This window comes from Felis catus, chromosome B1 (assembly GCF_018350175.1).
Source record: "Felis catus isolate Fca126 chromosome B1, F.catus_Fca126_mat1.0, whole genome shotgun sequence".
In the NCBI taxonomy this organism is placed as follows: Eukaryota; Metazoa; Chordata; class Mammalia; order Carnivora; family Felidae; genus Felis; species Felis catus.
This window is the reverse complement of record NC_058371.1, coordinates 902,347-917,523: the sequence shown is the minus strand read 5'-3', so window position 1 is coordinate 917,523 and position 15,177 is coordinate 902,347. Positions and strand designations below refer to the sequence as shown.

Here is a 15,177-nt window from a genome sequence, read left to right as displayed (position 1 = left end):
TTACACACGCGGTCACTGGCTAACAGACTCCCGTGCTGCAGAAGGCGTGCTGAGCCCTAAGGTCAGGCCACCTTTGCGCAAACCTCAAGTTCTGCCATTAACCAGCTCTACTTTTTTAGTAACCAATTTTTTTAAGAGATAATTTTAGAGTAGTTTTAGGGTTATAAAAAAATTTGAGGAGAAAACACAGAGTTCCCATATAACCCTTCCTCAACCTCTTCTAGTTCCCCTTTCATTAACATCTTACACTGCTGTGGAACATTGGTTATGTCTGCTGAGCCAATATAGATACATTATTATTGACTAAAGTCCCTAGTTTACATTAGGGTCACTCCTGGTGTTGTACATCTTATGGGTTTGGATAAATGATGACATAGTATGACACAGAGTTTGATATACAGTGTCATAAAATATCATAGAGAGTATGATACTATCAAAATCACACAGAGTAGTTTCACTCCCCTAAAAAACCTGTGCTCCCCCTATTCATCCCTCCTTCCCCTCAACACTGGCAACCACTTATCTCTACTGTCTGTGTACTTTTGCCTTTTCCAGAGGCAAATACGGGATATAGCCTTTTCAGACTGACTACTTTCACTCAGTCATATGCATGTGAGTTTCCCCCATGTCTGTCCATGGCTTGATGGCTCCTTGATCTTTAGTGTTGAATAATACCCACTGTCTGGGTGGACCAAAGTTTCTTTATCTATCCACCTACTGAGGGACATCTCAGTTGCTTCCAAGCTTGGGCAATTATGAATAAAACTGCTATAAAAATCTGGGTGCAAATTTTTGTGAGAACACAGGTTTTCAACTCTTTTGGGTAAATACTTTAGGAGCAGGTTTATCAAATCAGATGATAGAGTATGTTCAGTTCTTTCAGAAACTGATAAACTGTCTCCAAAGTGGACGCCCCATTTTGCATTCCCACCAGCAGTGAGTGAGAGTCCCCAGTGCTCCACGTCTCCACCAGCACGCCGTGTGGTCAGTGCTCTGGATGTTGGCCATTTTCACTGGAGTGTGGTAGCATCTCATTGTTTTAACTTGTGTTTCCCTAAAGACATATGATGAACTTGCTTTCCTATGTGTTTCTACCATCCATATACAGATGTTTGTTCAATTTTTGCCCATGTATTTCTCCTTTAACTTAGTATCTGTTAAATCTTTTGCTCATACTCATTTTTAAATTTATTGTTGAGTTTTAAGAATTTTTTGTATATTTCAAATACTAATTCTTATCAGCTGTGTCTTTGGCAAATATGATCTCCCAGTCTGTGGACTGTCTTTTCGTTCACCTGACACTACCTTTCACAGAGCAGAAGTTTATTTTAATGAAGTCCAGTCTATCAATGACTTCTTTCATGGATCATGCCTGGGGTGTTATGTCTAAAAAATCATCAACATAGCCAAAGTCATCCGGAGTTTCTGTTATCTCCCAGGTGTTTTTTTTAGTTTTGCATTTTACACTTAGGTCTGTGGTCCATTTTGAGATAATTTTTGTAAAGGATGTAAGTATGTGTCGAAATTCATTGTTTTTGCATGTGGACATCCAACTGTCCAGCACGGCTCATTAAAAACACTATCTTTGCTCCGTTGTAGTGTTTTTGCTACTTTGTCAAAAGCAGCTGAATATATTTATCCAGGTCTGCTGTGGGCTCTCCATCCTGTTCTACTAATCTATTTGTCTGTCCTCACACCAATACCACACCCTCCTGATTACCGTACCTGTATTTTTAATAAGTCTTGAAGTCTGGCAGAGTAAGCCCTGCAACCTTGTTCTTCTCCTTAATTCTTGCACCGGCCATTCCAGGTCTTGGGCCTTTCCGTATAAACGCCAGAAACAGTTGTTGATATCCACAAAGTAACTTGCTGGTATTTTAACTGAGGTTGCAATGAATCTACAGATTAAGGTGTGAAAAAATACCATCTTAACAACGTTGAGTCTTCTTATCCACGGACATGATGGAACGTCTCTCGTTTATTTAGTTCTTCTTTTATTTATTTCATAAGGGTTTTGTACTTATTTCTATATAGATCTTACATATATTTTGTTATATTTCTATGTATTCCATTATTTGGGGCTAAATTAAATACTTTGTTTTTAATTTCAAATTCTGATTGTTCATTGCTGGTATGTAAGAAAGCAGTTCACTTTTTTTCTATTATCCTTGTATCCTGCAACCTTGATATAATCACTTATTAGTTCTGAGAGGGGTTTTTTTGTTGTTGTTGATTCTTTGTGACTTTCTACATCAACAATCATGCCAGGTCAAAAACCATCTTACTTTATCCTTCCCAATGTATATACCTCTTTTTCCCTTTTCTTGTCTTATTGCATTATCCAAGAATTCTAGTATGAAGTTGAAAAGGAGTGCAGCGAGGGGGCATCCTTCCCTTGTTCTTGATCTTAGAGGAAAAGACTCTCCTTTATCACTATTACATATGACATCAGTTGTGGGGTTTTTGTAGATTTTCTTTAGTGAGGAAGCTACCCTGTATTCCCAGTGTGCTCAGAGTTTTTACTTATCAGATGTTAGATTTTGTCAAATGCTTTTTTCACAACTACTCATAAGATAAGACTTTTCTTCTTTGGTGTGCTAATGTGATTGATTCCATTAATTGATTTTCAAATGCTGAACCAGTCTCCCATACTTGAGATAAATCTTCAATTTGTTACATATGCCTCAAAAATTAGTAACTAACGTCCTTCCTTCTGCCATTCCACTTCTATCCCCAATCAAAACAAACCTGACTTTCCTTTCAGGCACCTGAAACTTATCTAGGACCTTTACAGTACCAATTTCACAGACACTCTTCATTATCCTCCTCTTGCTAAGTCTATCACAGGAGGCATTAGTATGCATCTCTGTCTTCTTCAACTTGTCTCTGGGCTTCCTCAATACGCCAACTTCCTGGTTCTCCTTACACCTGTCTGGTCACTCCTTTTTCACCCATTTATTCATTCAACCACCATTTCTGGAGTTCATACTAGATTTCAGCCCACGTCAAGTGTTAGGTATATAGTTCTGCCCCAAACATACACACTTTGCTAGCAGAGTACTCAAGTTAGTGGAAAACAGAGGCATTATGGAGAGAATGCTCATAACATGGCTCTATGGGTAATGTGCCCTCCCCATACCAAAGTATACTAAAGTCCTAACCTCTGATACTTCAGAATCGATGTGATATTATTCAGAATGTGATGTTATTTGGACACAGGGTCTTTACAGAGATAGTCAAGTTGAGATAAGCATGAACCCTAATCCAGTATGACTGGAGTCTTACAAAAGGGAATGGACATTTGAACAGAGACAGACATGCAGAGGGAATAAGAGGTGAGGAGACAGTGAAGATGGCTGTCTACAAGCAAAGGAGAGATCCTCTCTCACAGTCCTTGGAGGAACCACCGCTGATGACTCCTTGATCTTGTATTTCCAGCCTCCAGGACTGTGAGACACTACATTTCTGTTGTTTACACCACTGGCTGCGAGGTGTTTCATCACAGCAGCCCCAGCAACCCAGAGCACATGGAGAAAGGCACCGGGGCAGAGTGATAAGAAAGTGCAAAGCCCTGAGGCCACAACAGGCTTGTCACTGCCATCACACACAAGTGCTGGTCTCAGGGACAGAGGATGAAGCCCCGTGTCACAAGACAGCACGCTAGGCGTTTTAGGTCCTGGCGGTACAGCCTTTTGCTGAAATCAATCTTAGCTGTTGAGTTCAACCATATGCCGAGTGCTCCCACTGAATCACTGAACCCGGGGGCTCTTGGGGAACCCCCCCACAGCTGAAGCGTTCCACTCCAGCCCCCCACTAAGCTGTCACGAAAGCTCTGAGCACTGAATTTCCTCTCTGTAGCAAGGACTTACCCATAACAGTGAATGTGTCATCACCACGACATCTCTCCGGATTCTTAAACCACATGCTATCTACATCTGGCGACCTGCTGCCCAGCACTAAGTCTGTACACAGCAGACACATGACAAGGCTCACCAATGTTTGCCGTGGAGATACTTGAATCAACCAGCAGACTCGTGGATGAAAAGAGCACACAGGGCAAGGAGGCCTTCGGTAAAAAGCAGCAGGTGCATGTGAGGAGGCAGTTTCACTCATGGTAAACTCGCGGCCCTCGGGTTTCCAAGGAAAAGCTCACCAGCAAGCCCACGAAGCCACAGGGCTCTGGAGGGTACTTTACCCTTTACAAAACTGCTGCAGTGTCAGAGAGGCTGACGTGACAGCAGGTAATATGATCAGCACAAACCCTGCTCGCTGGGAACATAATTCTGTTGGCAATTTGTATCAAAGCCCAAGAAGCCGACGGATTTTGATTTGCTTATTCATTGTAGGCAGACAATCAATTAAGCTGGCGGGAGAAAGATGAAAATGACCCACAGAATCTTAAGTAGAATGAAGCTAATAATCCATTACAATTTACGGACAATAAACAGATAAAGGGGAAAGTATCATGACAGTTTGATTGGATTTGCCATTAGTCTTATCTTCTTGCAAGAGGGCTAAGGACTGAGTGAGAAAACCCGATCCGAGGTTTCTGACGGGAGGTCATGGTGACTTCATTACACGCACGACAGAGGCAAAGGAAGCAAGTGACAAAGCCCAGGACTGTCCACAGTGCCTTCTGTTCAAACTCGGAGACCCAGGTGCACAGAACAGAAAGGAGTATGGTCAGTGGGACAGAGCCGGCTGGGGGAGAAAGGCGGCTTTATCACCCCATCAGTCGAGTCAAACCCCAAAACCGTAAACTGCCGAGATTGGCTTTAGGTGCATAGACTCGCTGCACCCGCTGCTAAGAGGTCCCACCTCCACCCCATGCAAATCACCGTGGTCTGAAGGGGGTATGTTGTACGTGTGCAGGCGTCATCAGCAGTCGGCGTGGTTGTGAGGGGCTCAGGCTTGAAGCCAGGCCCACCTGCCCTAAATCGCGGCTCCCCACACAGACAGAGTGGCCTGGAGAAAGTCAGGGGAGCCTCCTAAGACTCAGTGTCCTTGCTAGCAACAGAGGGGCGGCAGGAAAAGCCCCTCCAGGCATGCACACAGGCTCAGCAGCCCACCCACCACCAGCAGACACCCAGCCTGCGCTGGACGCTCGCAAACCGTGGCCCCGCAGAGCCCAGCATCTGGTGCTGTGTGACAAACAGCGTGTGCTCCACAAGCTTTGTTCAGTGAACGGGGAGATCCACACATCCTCCTGTCCACTGCCACCGACGGTAAATAAACCTCTGCTACAGTGAACAAATCAAGAGACTACAGATGCTGGCGAGGATGTGTAAAAACAGGAACCCTCTTGCACTGCTGGTGGGAATGCAAACTGGTGCAGCCTCTTCGGGAAACAGTATGGAGGTTCCTCAAAAAATTAAAAATAGATCTACCCTATGACCCAGCAATAGCACTGCTAGGAATTTCCCCAAGGGATCCAGGAGTGCTGATGAATAGGGGCACTTGTACCCCAATGTTTATAGCAGCACTCTCAACAATAGCCAAGCTATGGAAAGAGCCTAAATGTCTATCAACCGACGAATGGATAAAGAAGGTGTGGTTTGGGGCACCTGGGTGGCGCAGTCGGTTAAGCGTCCGACTTCAGCCAGGTCACGATCTCGCGGTCCGTGAGTTCGAGCCCCGCGTCGGGCTCTGGGCTGATGGCTCAGAGCCTGGAGCCTGTTTCCGATTCTGTGTCTCCCTCTCTCTCTGCCCCTTCCCCAGTCATGCTCTGTCTCTCTCTGTCCCAAAAATAAATAAACGCTGAAAAAAAAAAAAGAAGATGTGGTTTATATATACAATGGAATACTACTTGGCAGTGAGAAAGAATGAAATCCTGCCATTTGCAGCAAAGTGGATGGAACTGGAGGGTATTATGCTTAGGGAAATAAGTCAGAGAAAGACAGGTACCATATGTTTTCACTCTTATATGGATCCTAAGAAACTTAACAGAAGACCATGGGGGAGGGGAAGGGGGAAAATAGTTACAAACAGAGAGGGAAGGAGGCAAACCATCAGAGACTCTTAAATCCAGAGAACACACTCAGGGTTGATGGGGGGGGAGAGTGGGGAAAGTGGGTGATGGGCATTGAGGAGGGCGCCTGTGGGGACGAGCACTGGGTGTTGTATGGAAACCAATTTGTCAATAAATTATATTTAAAAAATAAATAAATAGGGCGCCTGGGTGGCTCAGTCGGTTAAGCGTCCGACTTCGGCTCAGGTCGTGATCTCGCGGTCTGGAGTTCGAGCCCCATGTCGGGCTCTGTGCTGACAGCTCAGAGCCTGGAGCCTGCTTCCGATTCTGTGTCTCCCTCTCTGACCCTCCCTCCATTCATGCTCTGTCTCTCTCTGTCTCAAAAATAAACGTTAAAAAAAAATTTTTTTAATAAATAAATAAATAAACAAACAAACAAATAAATAAATAAAAGTAAACCTCCGTGAACCTTCTGGGAGCACGTCTGAGTATTTCAGCAGGTGTATGAGTTCATGCCACAGAGTGCTGGGCTGACTGGTCGCACGAACCCACACACCTTCAGAACGGTGTTTGTAAATGCATGTGACACAACACACACAGAACGGTTATACTGAAACCATCAAATACGTTCAGTCATGAGGTAGTAACGCAGGAGGCTTGTTACCACATCACGTGTGTGATCCACTGACACTAACTTCAAAGCACGGATGAGCTCGCTCACTCACGCTAAGGCAACAACTCCGACCTGATATGAGCAGCTCCCTCCTGTCCCTACTGGTGAGAGGCCACAGTGCTGTCACCTACGCTGGGGTGTGCTGCCTACACTGATACTTACAGGAAACGTAAATGCCCATCAGAAGCAACTGAAACAGGCTTCCTATTCGAGCCTACGGGGCCATGCGAGCCCTTACCTGCCAGCCCGTGAGGGTCCACACACCCCGTTAAGAACCTCTGCTCCAATTACAGTATGACGTCTTCATGCTCCCAGAAACGTTTCACAGGATGTGAACATGCAGCTTTGTGTCCCATCTTCCTTCAGGTTTTTCACGAACATTACCACAAAATCGTAGGTATCCGCCAGGGTCCCGGGAGCTGCACGGAAAGGTGGGGGCAGCAAGAAGAAAGGGGCACCAGCCTCGGACCCGGGCGGACAGCTATGCAATCTCAGATTCCATATCTGCAAACGCAGGGATCAAAACAGGTGGTGTCCGTGGGGGGCACTGCGGGGTGCTCCTCAGAGGGCGTCTGTGACACGTGGCAAGGTCTTCAACGACCCCTCACGCCTCACTCTGTGTTTTAGAAAAAGAGCCGAATTATGTGGATGACAGACAGATGCAACACACACACAGGACGTCAGGGCAAGTTTCCGGCAACACGCCCGCCTCACAAAACCCACAAAAGGGGAGGCTCCAGACGCGGATTCCTAGAAAGGGTTTCTATGTTAGAGCTACCAAAGTATCGGCCACCACGCTCAATCACTAGTGGCTCACCCAACGAAACAGCACTTCTTAGAAGTCTCTACGCAGCCAAGGCCTTTGAGATTTACGTCAACATTAGGGACGGACATCCCTTTGGAAAACTACCGCCTATCCTACCAAGCGTCTTGATGGTTTTTACTGACGGACATTTAGCGAAACCAGCAGCTCCTCTGAATGTCGCTGTAAACAAAAATAACACGGCAGCCAGTACGTTACAAACAAACCTCTTACGATATGTGCTCTGAAAAGAACTTTTCAAAGGATTTCCAAATCTGCTGAAGGCCCTGGAGGAAGCGAACATACAAAGATGCAGGGCGTGTGCAGAAAGATGAGGTTTACCACGGGAGGGCTGCAAACTCCACTTCCCAAGGGTGATCATGAACTACAAATACATGAACTTAAAGGAGGCGTGGGGGCGTGACTCCATCAGTTAAGCATCCGACTCTTAGTTTGGGCTCAGGTCATGACCTCTCGGTTTGTGGGTTCAAGCCCCACATCATGCTGTCAGCACAGAGCCTGCTTGGGATTCTCTCTCTCTCCTTCTCTCTCTGCTCCTCCCTGCTTGGGCTCGCTCGCTCTCAAAAATAAATAAATAAACTCAAAAAAAAGAGTAATCAGAAACCTAACCAAAGCAGGAAGACTCTCTCGTCACTGAGCCGGCACCAGATATCCTGGGCTGCTGCAAAATACAGTAAATAAATGCATCCAGCCCAACTAATCACTTCAGGGAGTGGAAGAAAGGGCACAGGAGTCAGTGATTGACTCCCTCCAGCTTTGAAATTAAAACCTTGGCTGGGTCACCAAGATTAGTTTTAATATATGCATTTACACTTGCCTACAGCGGAAAGCCACTGTCCTGTGACAATTTCCACCCTATTGGTTTTTTTTTTATTATTATTAAGGCAAGGAGAAAGTTGGAAAAAAAATTAATAATAAGAGTAAGTTCCAGAAATGTGTCCTGAGAACCAAGTGGGGCATAAACTTATAAACCTTTTTGTGAAGAAAAAAAAAAAAAAAAAAGCCCTTTGGGCTCAAACACAATAGGGGGACTTTAAAAGCTTTTTCATTAGGCTTCCCTCAAATGCAAACATCTGCTGCAGAGAGATACAAAGAAGTCAATATTTTTAAAAATGTTGTTTTGATAAAGAAATGCTTCTGGAGTCTGGAAAGTGTATCTCCTATCATTTGCTCTTATCTCCCAAAATTTAATAACATGACTCTGTAAATTCTCTCTTCACAAAGAAATGTGCTAATGGTATAAACCTTGGTTATTTCAAGGATGAAAAGATAGCAAAAGATGACACTGCATGAGAAAAAAAACTGTTACCAAGTTTTGTTCACTTATCTCTGAACTCCTTAAAGAGAACAAAAATGATGTTTAACGATCGCTTTAGCATCACCAAGACAGGTTTTGTTCATCGCTAAGCCACACCACCCTACAGCACTACAGCACTGCGGGAATATGTCAGTATTACGGTAATAGTGGTCAGTGCCACAGTATTTAAAATTTCATGCTGCTGTAAGATCATTTTCAAATTAGATAAAGCCTGGGGCGCCTGGGTGGCTCAGTCGGTTGAGCGTCCAACTCTGGCTCAGGTCGTGATCTCGCGGTTTGTGGGTTCGAGCCCCGCATCAGGCTCTGTGCTGACAGCTCAGAGCCTGAAGCTGCTTCAGATTCTGTGTCTCCCTCTCTCTCTGCTCCTCCCTGGCTTTCTCTCTCTCTCTCTCTCTCTCCCTCACTCTCTCAAAAATAAACATTAAAGTAACCTTTAAAAAAAAAAAGATAAAGCCCAATAATGCACATGTTGGTTTCCGCTGGGAGTCTAATCTCATTGCTTACATATAATAAAAATGCCAGCATCTACCTGGGTTATAAAACAACAAACATATTTCTATATGTGCACACACCCACTCATATATGTATATATGCAAATATCAAAATGTTCAAATATTAGCTGCCCTATTCTAAAATATTCTTACATATTTATCTTAAGCTTTCCCTGAAACAGTAAAAACAATGTAACTTAAAAAATTAAATTAAATTAAATTAATTAATGGTAGAATGAGTCTTTCAGGATGGCAACAGCAACATTTTACTTCTACAAGCAACAGGTTAAAAGTTTAAAACAACTGCTGACCCAAATGCTTCATCACCTCCTTTCAGGAAATCAACCCCATCTGGAGAAGTAAGACAGTTTGACCGAGACAATATCCCACTGACAGAGGATAGCAGCCACTTTAAAGAGTGACAGACAAGAGTGACTGCCCCACGTTCCTGCTGCACATCGCACCAGTTCCCTGGGACTTTTCTTGGGCTCCTGTCAGAAACCACTGGCACTGTTCTGGTAAACACAGATGGAGGGCTTGCAGCGGACGAAACCACACAGCAGACACAAGTCAGGTGCAGAAAAGGGCAGGTCAGTGAAGACATGACCAAGCTTACAATCTCCCTTGTCGACTCACTCTTAACTGGGAGCATCCGGCAGCCACCTGTACCCTGTGGTGCTCAGGTTGGATTGTCTACTGACAGTGTGCCCACTTCCTGAGACAAGAAAACATCAGAACACATGGGAAACATACTGTTGTTACCAGAATGCAAGAGTAACCTCAAAGGTGTTGGGCACTGTGCTAATATCACAAAGAGCCAACATGAGGTAGGGAGGGGGGGTTTCAGTGAGCCATCAGGAGATCAAAAATTAATAGGGGTGCCTGGATGGCTTAGTTGGTTGAACGTCCCACTTTGGCCTAGGTCATGATCTCCTGGCTCATGGACTTGAGCCCCACGTCGGGCCCTGTGCTGACAGCTCAGAGCCTGGAGCCTGCTTCCGATTCTGTGTCTCCTTCTCTCTTTCTGCCATTCCCCAACTCACACTGTCTCTCTCAAAAATAAATAAATATCCTTTAAAAATTAATAATAATGATGATGTAAGTAGAAAAAGGGAAGTCTATATAAAAGCCTGATTTGATGATGAAATCCAGGCAGGAAGAATGAATAGTGTTTTAAGAATACAGTTGAAAGACCACTGTGAATGTATGAGTGTATCAAAATACCCACCTGTTGATTAACACAAAGAAACAACTAGGTGTGTGACAATACCGTGTTTTCTTCTGGTAAGCATTAGTCTGTTCCTACTGTCTAATTTCTACTAGTCTTGATTCTATCTTTGACAGCAGAAAACCAGTAACAGTGTAAGGCAAGCCGACCCTGCCAAAGCAGGGGCCACAAAAGAACAGAAAGGATCAGCCAGCAGGGATTATATAATTCACCAGAAAGGCTCTGATGATTTAACGGGGACGAGCTGTCACAAAAGGAGGTTTATTCCAAAACGATAAATTAGTCAAATCTCCTAAGGGAAGAGCTAAGCGCACAGACCCAGCCCATCTCCTAACGAAACCTCCAGTCGTCCCACTCAGAATCAAAGTTTTTAAACGAACATACAGTTTTAGCAATAATAACTAACCAGGTCAGTAGGTCATAAGAGATACAAAATTCCAAACCTTTAAAAAACAAACAAACAAACAACTCTCTTCCTGGAAGTAAAACCAAATCTCCAAAAATCTACCATGAAAAATAGAGGCATTCACGTCAACTGACACAAAAGATAATCTCTTGATTTTGTAGAAGGGACTCACTGGGTTAGACATCAATGGTTGTGCCTGAACGGTTCTCATCAACGGAAGTGGTCCCCACACACCCAAATCCAATATCCCAATATCTGCCATGGTGGCTCACGGGAGACAAGATGCCTTCCTCCGGGGCCAGGAAAGAGCGTGAACATTGTAAAGGTTGTAGGGGCATAAGTTCCAAAATTATAGTAAGTAGTGAACCTAGAATATATAGAAGAAGAAGGATTTTCTTAAAATGTTTAATTGAAAGCATGACGTTTTACAGTAACTTAAAATATAAGGGTTAACAGGTTTTATAATCACCGTGGTATTTTTGTCTGTGTTCATTAATAAGTTCAGTTAGGAAAACGGAGAATGAACTTAAATGTTCATAAACAGTTAGACACTTTTTAAATTGGCATTTTAAATGTTCAGAAACTTTTCTTTGTTAAACCCATAGTGCAGTAATTAACTATGCATATCATCTCCAAGTACGTAAGGAAAGGTTGACTATTCAATGCTAAAGTAAAAGTTATTTAATAAATGCACAAAATCAGTTAAGCATTAAACCAAATAAAAACTGACTGAAAATAGTTCTCCCTCAAAACTCCCTGAAACATGAAAGAGTCCATGAAGAACTCGGGAAGCTTCTCTTTGAAGAGTGAGAGCAGGGGCGCCTGGGTGGCGCAGTCGGTTAAGCGTCCGACTTCGGCCAGGTCACGATCTCGCGGTCTGTGAGTTCGAGCCCCGCATCAGGCTCTGGGCTGATGGCTCAGAGCCTGGAGCCTGCTTCCTATTCTGTGTCTCCCTCTCTCTCTGCCCCTCCCCCGTTCATGCTCTGTCTCTCTCTGTCCCAAAAATAAATAAACGTTGAAAAAAAAAAAAAATGAAGAGTGAGAGCAGCCAGATGCTGTAACTACATCCGTGCTGGAAACACGCGTTCAGGGTAAAATAACTGTGCACGTGTTTGGAAATACACTGATGGGCTGAAAATATTTTTTAAGATTGAAAAAGCAAGTGATTGACAATGCCCAACACAAGCCTCGACAAATCTGACAACTTCCTCAATGACAATCAAAAATAGCCAAAAATAGTTGAGAGAGCTAAATGTAAAATTTTAAACTATAAAACTTTTTTTAATGTTCGTTTATTTTTAAGATAGAAAGAGAGACAGAGGGCGAGCGGGGGAGGGGCAGAGAGAGAGGGAGACACAGAATGGGAAGCAGGCTCCAGGCTCTGAGCCATCAGCACAGAGCCCGACGCGAGGCTCAAACTCATGAACCATGAGATCATGACCTGAACCAAAGTCACACACTTAACCGACTGAGCCACCCAGGCACCCAGAAACTGTAAGACTTTTTGCAGAATCACAGGACAAAGTATTTATGGCCTTGGGGAAGGCGCAGTTCTTAGAACAACCCTAAAAGCATAATCCATACAAGAGAAAAATGATAACCTTCACATGACTGAAATTAAAATAGTCTGTTGTCCAAAAGACACTTTAGAAAAAAAAGAAAAGAAAAGAAATAAATTCAAACCTGAAAGAACAGATCTGCAAATCACAGGTCTGAGAAAAGACCCATACCCAGGATACATATGGAAATCACAAAACTAAACATTAACATACGAAGAGCCCGGTTGTTTAAGTGGATGAAATATTCGGAGGCACCTCATCAGAGAATTAAAGATGGAAAGTAAACATACGGAAAGGGGCTCAGTGTCATTAGTTATTGGGGAAGTCTGGTAAAACCCTGAGATAAGCCAGGAGAAATACAACCCCATTTACGACACCCATCAGCCAGCCAAGCGCAGTGGGCAGACGCCGGGCCACAGGCATCTGCACGCACCGCGAGGAAGGCCGAGGTGCAGGCGGGAAGAGAGCCCGGCCGTTGTTAGAACACCGTGCGCATCCTGCATGTGAAATGAAGACCTGCTTTCACATAAAAACCTGCACATGACGTTTCCGGCAGCTTCCTTCATCATTGCCAGGAGCTGGGAACAGCTCACATATCTGTCCACACGGAACCGATCGGGACAGGAGTGCATTGACACGATGGAACGTCACCCAGCAAGTGTTCCTACGTGGACTGTGGGTGCGCACGGCAGCGTGGGCGAGTCTCGGAGCCTAAGTGAACGAAGCCAGGATCAGCAGGGAACACACTGTGGAATACACAGCATTCTGGAGGAAGCAAACATGCAGGACAGAAAAGAGGCCAGCAGGTGCATGACACAAGGGGACACAATCCTCAGAACAGAAGAGGGTTACTGCAGTACAACTGAAATAACGTCTTCACGGAAGTTTCCATCCCTTGAAAGTTCACATTAGTGAAAGCAGCATAAATCAACAGGCCGGGCACCCAACCTAAGACGCTACAAAGAAAGAAAAATGCAGAAGAGAAAGGAACAGAAATCAAATAGAAAAAAGGGGGGGCACAACAGGGATGATCCAACAGCAAAAAGACTGGTTGGTTGAGAAATTCTGGCCAGTTACAGAGAATAAAAGAAAGAGTCTACGAATTATATCTCTTTTCAAAATTACACTACAGCTCAATTAAACTGGAATTAGAATTGTTTTTAATTTTAACTATTAAAAATAAAAGGCACTCAGAGCCAGTATCAATGAAAAGGAGAACATAACTGAAAACAACACAAAGATCGAACAGCTCGTGAGACACCGGAAGTCTGTCAGCAAATTGGAAAACTAACATGATATGGATAAGTTTAGATATACAAAGTTTCCCAGAAGTGTGCCAAGAAGCAACAGAAAACCTGAATATTCCTAAAATTATTACGGTTATGAGTTAGTGGTTTTAAACCTACCCACAAGGAAAACTCTAGGTCCACACGGTTTCAATGAAAAGTTTTACCAAATATCTAAGGTAAAAGACTTCCAAATGCACAGAAACTATTCCGAAGTAAATAAAAATCAGCAACTTATGGCTCATTTTATGAGGCTGGCACAAATGTAACAGTAAATCCCAGCGAGGAACATGGGAGAACCAATTACAAGCCGGTGCCCCCCATGGGGAATGGACAAAATAATCCTGAACAAATAAAAGCCCATGAAAAGGTCAAGAAAACTGGTGCAAATTGAGCCACATCCAAAAAATGCAAATCTGAGATTAGAAAACGCATGAATATCCACCAGAGTAACAGAGTAAAGGAGAAACGGCACAGCTGACCCATGAATGATGCAGACGCGAGCTGCATGGTCCACCCGTACATGAAGTTTCTGATAAACAAGGTAACCATTCTGTACATGTATTTTCTCTATTTTATGGTTTTCTTAATAATATTTTCTTTTCTCTAGGTTATTTTTTTTTAACATTTATTTATTTTTGAGACAGAGAGAGACAGAGCATGAACGGGGGAGGGTCAGAGAGAGAGAGGGAGACACAGAATCTGAAACAGGCTCCAGGCTCTGAGCTGTCAGCACAGAGCCCGACGCGGGGCTGGAACTCACGAACCGTGAGATCATGACCTGAGCTGAAGTCGGACGCTTAACCGACTGAGCCACCCAGGCGCCCCTCTAGGTTACTTTATTTTAAGAATACAGTGCATGAGGGGTGCCTGGGTGGCTCAGTCGGTTAAGTGTCCGACTTCAGCTCAGGTCATGATCTCACAGTTCGTGAGTTCGAGCCCCACATCGGGCTCTGTGCTGACAGCTCAGAGCCTGGATCCCACTGTGGATTCTGTGTCTCCCTCTCTCTCTGTCCTTCCCTGACTTATACTCTCTCTGTCTCTGTCTCTCTCTCTCTCAAAATAAATAAACATTACAAAAAAATTTTTAAAAGAATAGAGTGCATGATACACACAAAATACAAAACACGTGTTAATCCACTGTGTTATCAGTAAGACTTCTGGTCAACAACTCACTGTCAGCAGTTAAGTTTTAGGGAAGTCAGAAGCTATATGTGGATATTTGACTGCGTGGAGGGTTGGCAAGGGCCAACACACTGTACTACAATTCCAACAGACAAATAAAAACCATTTGTAAAAATTTAACATCCATTCAGGATTTTTTAAAGTACTTAGCAAATTAGGAACAGAAAGGAACTTTCAAAACAGTATTTTATGGTGACAAGAAACCACACAAATGTGCCCACGGACACCACTTCTTTTCCC

General features: G+C 43.8%; 1 protein-coding gene across 1 annotated transcript in view; it reads right to left on the bottom strand.

The window, feature by feature from the left end:
• The window catches only part of DLGAP2 (DLG associated protein 2), a 784,363-nt gene that overhangs the window by 646,735 nt on the left and 122,451 nt on the right, over positions 1-15,177 (bottom strand).